We start from the raw sequence: 7848 nt of genomic DNA, 5'->3' as shown, positions 1-7848 counted from the left end.
TTAAGCAGAGTGTTGATATGGTAGTTGGTGCAGGGGATTAAGGCTACAAAACATTCACAAGTTGTTTTCTGTGGTCTAGGGTTTGATTCCAACTGTCTCCTTTTGAGTAACACTGTGACTACCTGTCTCTTTTTGAGTAACTCTGTGACTTTGAACAAGTTCCTTAACCAGCCAGTGCTACTGAGCCAAGTCTGAAAAGGTCTGTGTGGACGAGTGCTCTATCTTGGTTAAAAAACAAATAGTTATAAACCACACAAGATCAGCTGCCCCACTAAGTCATTCACTGAATGGTACTATGCCTCCCCTGACCTGGGATCTAAGGACAATCATCTTGTCAAAACACATAAGACATACATTTCTTACAGAGATCTCCTGTTCAAGAACTACACTGCTCCAATGTGGAATGACCTAACTGTTCTAGTCAAGAATATTATCTGTTAACTCTCAAAAAAGCCTTGCACAGGTATTTCACCAATAATTTCAAATACAGTTTTAAATAGCTCAGCAGAGAATTTCCTTACAAGTGACTGCACTATCCCATGTTAGCTATACAGTATCAGTGGCAACCCTTTAGTTTTAGTCTGTATTATGTGTCAACCCATTACTGCTTCTCACGCCTCTGAGAGGAGAGTGAAACATTTCATACATCTTGCATGGTTACCTCTCAAATCGTTTTAGAGACATGCCTGTCTTGTCTTTACTTTCCACCCTGTAAAAACATGTAAAATAAATGTGTCTTTTGTACCTGCAAATTTATACTTGCATATTTCTTCCTCCATGGTAAAAATACCATTTTATAAATTTGGTCTGTGACTGTGCTATATTATATAGTCTAGTTAGCTTATGTTATATGCCATATGTGTTTTTCAGGTAGAATGTTACACTAAAATCTTAGTATTCAAAACGTATCCCATAATCCAATAAGCCAGTTATTTCATTTTTTCAAACTGTCAGTTCCAGTCTGTAAGAATTATGCTTCTCCAAAATCAGAATGCTCTTAGTTTTGTTTTCAGTGAATATGTAATAAAACATTTTAAAATAATGTTCATTTTTATGACATCCATGGGCTCCTTGGACATCAATAAAAAACATTTATTTCACTTTGTTGTATTTTTTACAAGACAGAGGATTTTGATTCACTGCTCAATTTTCAGATATATTTTCTTATAACACTGCAAATGATTTTTTTAAGAAAGCATGCCTTAAATGTACCCCAAATCCTGTTACAGATAATTCTGTCAGTCTTTTGTGCATGCATTCTTACAATTAAATTCAGTAGTTCAAATTCAGTAAAAGGCCATTAACTTATAAAAAAATAATTTACATTAATGTTTTGAAGCCTTCAGCATTAGCTGGGCACAGCCTACAATATTCTCAAATATCCTGAAAAAAAACCCTCATTATCCAACCTACTTACTATCTATACTACAAACCGATACCTAAGATCCAGTGAAAAATCTCTCCTCTCCATCACCAAGGCTAACAATAATGCAGGGAAAGCGCTCTACTCCCACACTGTTGCCAGAAATTGAAACTCTCTTCCCCTATTTGTGTCCACTGCCCCTCCACATCCATATTCAAAAACTCCCTCAAATCACATCTTCTTAGTACCTGGTTATGCCCTTGTATCACATAACCCTACCCACACTGCTATTAACTCCCCAAACTCCTCTCTGATCACATGCTGGATCTTTGATCCCCTGTAGGCTTGGTCATCTAAAAGGGTACTTTTAACTGTAGAATCTTACTTGATATATTTTCTTCTCTTACCAATGTATAACTAACATTGTCTTTTTACTTACATTCTATATCTTCTTTTACCTGGAGTATTTTATTAATTTCTTGTTATATCACTATGCTCAGCATACATGATGAAAGATGTTTTGTGTAGTATGCTGGATGTACTCTAACTGACATTGTCTTTTACCTATGTTCTATATCTTCTTTTACCTGGAGTGTTTTATTAATTTCTTGTTATATTACTATACTCAGCATACATGATGTAACCTGTTTTGTGTATTATGCTGGATGTACTGTATTTGTATAACTTGATGCCGTAGCTTTTTTCCCCAAGCCTCTGCTGAAAATTGACCTATCCAGTCGGAATTTCCCGGTTAACAAATGTCAAATAAGTAAATAAAAACTGTTATTTGAAATAAACCACAGATAAATACATAAACCTTGGATTATCAATCTATGAAAGTAATTCTCTTTCTCTCAGTGTGAGCATATGTGGGTAGGTTGCTACGTGTGCTTGTGCATGCATATTTCATTTTCAGTACTCACTGGGAGAATTTAACCCTTGCATTCTGGAATATTACATTAACATCTAGTAAATATATTTTCCTTTTAAGCAACAACATGCATGAGCATTACTGAAACCATTAAGCTGTCAGGTTAGAATTTACAAATTCATAACAATACATTTGGAATTAGAACCCATGAAAAGAAGAAACATATATTGAAAGCAAAGTCTCTCCTTGTACAAAGATTTTCTGTCTCTCACACAGAGCAAACATCCTGAAGGTCAGAGGTCAGTATAATGGAATGCCGTGTCTTCAAGAGGCATTCTGTTTTACAGTCACTGGAAAAATGAACTGGATTTTTTTTCCTTTGTTAAACTACCAAGCACGCATCTCTTTTCTAGCAATGGATTTTATCGTGTGGTGGTTACAGAATATTGCACACAGTTCAGTTTTTTTCATTTATCTAAGAAATCACAGTCAATTGCAGTAGCCAGTTTTCATTACACAGCCACATGACACTGTTTAATTTACATGTGATGCTCAGCTCTGGGCCAGTAATCAAGGAGCTTCAACCCTCACTACTGGCACCAGTGGAGGACGTTCACTGTGAGGATAACAGGTATATATACAGTGTCTCCAGATGCAGCTCTCTGCATCAAGCACAATCAAGTACACTTTCCCTTAAGAGCACACAGGAAACATAGTCAGTCTGGGGCTGGTTTCACCCTCTTTCTCCAGATCCCCAATAAGACTCCACACTGGTACAGCTATAGAGCTGAGATCTCAGCTGAGTGTTCAAGTCAAGACCTCCAGCACCCTCTCTGTCCAACCAGTGCTTCGTGTCCCTGCCCAAGTAGCTGACACACACACACACACACACACACACACACACACACACACACACACACACACACACACACACACACACACACACACACACACACACACACACACACACACACACACACACATATATATATATATATATACACACCTGGGAAAGGCTGGCACAGGTCTACTAGCTATGCCCCCTTCTGACCAGACTATAAGGTAGTTATGACTTCCACCAGACATTCCTGCCAGCTACCTTAAGACTCTTCCAAGGGTACCCAATATACTGAGTGAAATGAATATAAATACAAATGGTAGTTTGACCAAGAGCATGGCTATTATGAGTGGCCTAGACAGTGTCATCAAATAAATAAACAAATATTCTCAAATACTCTGAAAACTTAAATATCTCTACAATGATCATCCACAATCAAAGGTTTAAATATATCTGATAATAAATAGTGAAAGAACAAGAAAATACTAAGTATATATTCACAGTGACATCAGAGTTTAAAATCACAGGAAATATTTAAAATAACATTTAAGGACAGGCTCAGACAAATAAAGAAAAACAATATCTAAACTAAGCTTCATTATATTCCTGGGTGAATTTAAAAGAATTATTATTCCCTACTTATTTAAGTACTTCTTAATAGAGTAAGGCAGATGATGTGGTGAATGGTCCTTCTTGTTGTCAGGCCCAAGACAGAATAGAGAATGCTCTGTCTTACTAAGAGACTTCTCAAAACAATATCTAAAATATTACTTCTGGGATAGCTTGCAGAATGACATCACTTCTTGTTATCTGACTTCTAGTTCCCTTGCAATTCCCATTGCTGGAATATGGCAGGATTTAGCACCTACCTGTAAAATTACACACACAAGAGCTTTTGCTCAGATTTGTGACAGCTGCTGAAAGTCAGAAAACAATTTCATACCTCCATGCTTCCAGAGTAGTAATTAGTTTACCCCAAAGACAATACAGAAAGCTTCCTAGTACAGACTTTGTGTCTCTGGCTGCATTGAAACCTTTGAGACTGCATCTTTATGGCCTAGCTCATAAAGTGATTTAATTTCATTTATATTTTAAAGTTTTCTGGACTGAGGTTAACCTTCCAGTTTTGTCTGTTAAAACATATACATTTAAACAGTTATAATAGTGCATGTACATTTCAGTTCACTCCAGTAGGCACACTGTGGATACATTTCAAACATAAGCACTTTACAAATACTTTTTCAACAGAAACATCTGTACAAATCAGTTTGATATACACATGACATGCAGTTCTAATACATTTGTAACACAAGCATCTTGTATAAATCAGTTTGATATTCACCAATGACATATAATTATTTATAACATTCCAGCTAACTGTGCTGGCAGTACCTCCTATAATCACATTACATCTTTGAAAAGCACTGCTACATTAAAACTTTTAACCATACCTATGCCAGTTTGGCAAATATCATACTGCAAGAAGTCAAACTTTGGAAAGTTCTTTGCCATAAAGTCCTGTCTGAAGAACACAACAGTCTAATAAATATTCCGAGAATCCTGAGAATTTACATTCATCAGTCTATCTGCACATTCTTTCTGTTAGAGAGTCCTACCACACACATAGCAGATATCACTTCTCTGAAGCCATACTAAACTGTACAATCTCCCTTAATGCCATCTGTGCCTGAAAAGCATTACTTTAATAGCCTCTTATCTCCAGGGAAACTCCCAGTAAGAGCTCTGTCAATCATTGCAGAGAAAAATAAAATGTGCTCACCATCTATGCATCTGGATGATAGCTTGGACCAAAGGTGGTACCAAAGACTTCAGTGCCTTCTACTGCCCATTATGCAATATTTTATGAACAAAAGTCCATCTGTCTCTTGCCTCCTCATTGTTAATAAATTCATTGATAATGATGCTATGGATCTATCCTGTGGGTAGTTTAGAAATTCGATCCATTATTCCTTCCCTACTTGCTACTGCTTTCTCCGTCTCATCTGTCATGCTGCAGCATAAATTTTGTAGGCAGATGGGATATAATGTTAGGTTTCTTTATACAAGTCTGCTCACCAATTGTTTAACATTTCACATAAATGTCCATCATCAGTGAATTTACTAAAACAAACAAAAAAAATGGCAAGAAATTTTATTTCCCAGAATAGTACTGACAGCTACGCAAAGGCAAATCTAACATGTTAGACTACAGAGACTAGCTTCAATGCATGACACTATGTACTAGACAACTTATGTGTCACCTTCTGGAATATTCTTTCCACTCTTAATTCACACACTCTAAACTGACAGTAAAAATACTGTAATCTAGTGGTAGATCAGACAACTACATTTCAGAATGTTCTTATGCACTGCCCTGTAATTTTCCATTACACAAACAATACTGCATTCATTACAGATGTAATAAAAGCAAGGGCAAAATACAATGATGGGTTGTTTATGTTTCTAATTCTCCTAGGCAAGCAATATTTCATATTTCTGTATCTGTGCACCTCTCTACACTGGTAGCATTCAGCTGCAGCACCCATGTCTCATGGAACACAAACATATTTTCCAGCCTAGCTTGCTCAGAAATAAAACAGTACAGAATTAGACCTGTATACAATGGATTAGCCTTAAGCTGAATTATTTCTTCACAGGTATGCCAGATTGAGACCAAATTTGATTAAAATGAATTTAAGTGTAGATGTGAGACAAAGATACTACATAAAGATGTTTCTAGATGACAAACTTGTGAATAACATATCCTTTAATGAGTCAGTGAGATACCACATTGGGCAGTCTGAAGTGGTTTCCCAGTGAAAGTGAACAAGTAGATCATGTTTAATTTCATGCTGAAATAAATGACATTAGTATCACTTACAGATGGAACAGAGAATGTTGACAGGATAAAATTCAATGGATACTAGATTTCCTGAAAATTATAATACATAAAAAATAAATGTGTAAAGGAAAGTCTGCAGTGTGGTGAAAGATATGAAAAAGGTGTATTATCATTCTTCAAAGACCCAAATACCATTGAAATTTACTCAACTGCACAGTCATCAGCAACTGCATTAATAGAAAAAGAAGCAAGAAAGAGAAACTCTCCTATGACTGCCAACGGTGGTTTCAAAAACTAAGCAAAAGGTCTGTGTAAAAACTAAAACACACCACCACAGGTTACTAAAATTATACTCTTTAGAATAAAATAAAATCTTTAATTGTTAACACTTAAAATGAGACATAAAGCAATAAAACAAAGCCTTTGTTGATTAGTATGTGATAAGTGCTTTCGGCTAACAGCCTTCCTCAGATCATAAAGAATCAGGTTCCACAGGGCTGAGATAAATGAATAAGACACCAATCATGTGGCTAAATCCAAGCCAACACCTTTTATCAAACCAATGACTTCACAGCCAATCAGAGATATTGAAGGAAACACACCTCCAAGTTCCCAAATAAAGACAACTTCCTTGAAGAAACAGCACATATCAGGCTGAAACAGCCTTGTTAACACTAGTCAATGTTGGTGTTACTTCAGCTCTTTCTTCCCCAGTAAATACTTAGGGTTTATATAACTACTTAGGGCTTGTATAGATAACATCAGTCCTTTTTGAATGAAACTTAACAAAAGTTCTAGTGATCCTAATTCCATTACTGAGACAGTCATTAATTAATTTCTCTTGGTTCAAACTGTCAAGCAAAAATAAAGGACATAAAGACATAGTGGAAATTGACTTCTTGTGCTGATAAGAACAAACTCCATGGGGTTACTGGTTCAGAACATGGTATTCCCAGATGGTCTCCCATCTAAGTACTAATGAGGCCTGACCCTGCTTAGCTTCCAAGATCAGATGAGGTTGGGCGCATTCAAGGTGGTATGGCCGTACAAGCAAAATGTGCTTCTTTGTGAATTAGGTATATACCAAGCTGGAACAACTTTTGTAACATTAGCCCTTATTGCTATTCCATTGTTCATTTTTCCATTATTAATGGCAGAGGCATATATAGATGTCATCAGCTCCTCTTGGTGAGAACTTTTTAAAGGACATAATTATTCAAACTCCATTACATAATGATAAATATACAGTCGCTATTTTTTTTATCTCAGCACAGATTTTCTGTGCCATAAACCATATTTCAACTACTAAAGAGACTTAAGGCATATCAACAACAGGGAAGTGATTTTCTTTGCTCCTCAGTGCTTAATAATTCACTTGTCTCTGTAGGACATCCTTGTACTGAAAATTCTTTTCTCTAAGGATAAGGTAAACTTCACATTCCTTTGCTAGTAGACCGACTACAGAGTCCTTGGTGCACTTGTCAACATATGGATATGCACCTTGCCTTTAAAATCGGTTTAAGTGGTACAACCTCATTCAGGCCCAGAGGGTGATCTGCTCGGAAATTGATAATCCAGTTCACCTTGCATATTTCAGTACTGTTGCTTATATCCCCACCTCTAGGAACTTCAAAGGCACTATCAATGGCTTTAAACATGAAGGAATGTAGGGGATACTGATTGATATTATTTGACAAAGAGTTTTTGTGAGATGAACAGATCACGCTGGAGAGATAGATACATTTCCCAGAGACTGCCACTTCTCTGTAACAAGCTTCCAGTTCACATGAAGCAAAGCCCTTCTCTGACGCTCTTCAACCCAACCTAGATCAATTGCTGGGTTGATTGTAGATTCACTCCTGGGGTGGTGCCTATGTCCCTTATGGTCAGAGGAAGTCAGTATTAACTACTATACACCCTTACCTCTGTGAGCT

At 36.6% G+C, this 7848-nt stretch overlaps 1 pseudogene; it reads right to left on the bottom strand.

The window, feature by feature from the left end:
- Nucleotides 1–6845: 6845 nt before the first annotated feature.
- Nucleotides 6846–6964, bottom strand: LOC122805145 (annotated as a pseudogene).
- Between the last annotated feature and the right edge of the window lie 884 nt (nucleotides 6965–7848).

This window comes from Protopterus annectens, chromosome 6.part0 (genome assembly GCF_019279795.1).
Source record: "Protopterus annectens isolate FY-2018-M chromosome 6.part0, PAN1.0, whole genome shotgun sequence".
NCBI classification, from domain to species: domain Eukaryota; kingdom Metazoa; phylum Chordata; order Ceratodontiformes; family Protopteridae; genus Protopterus; species Protopterus annectens.
This window is presented reverse-complemented; position numbering and strand designations above follow the sequence as displayed.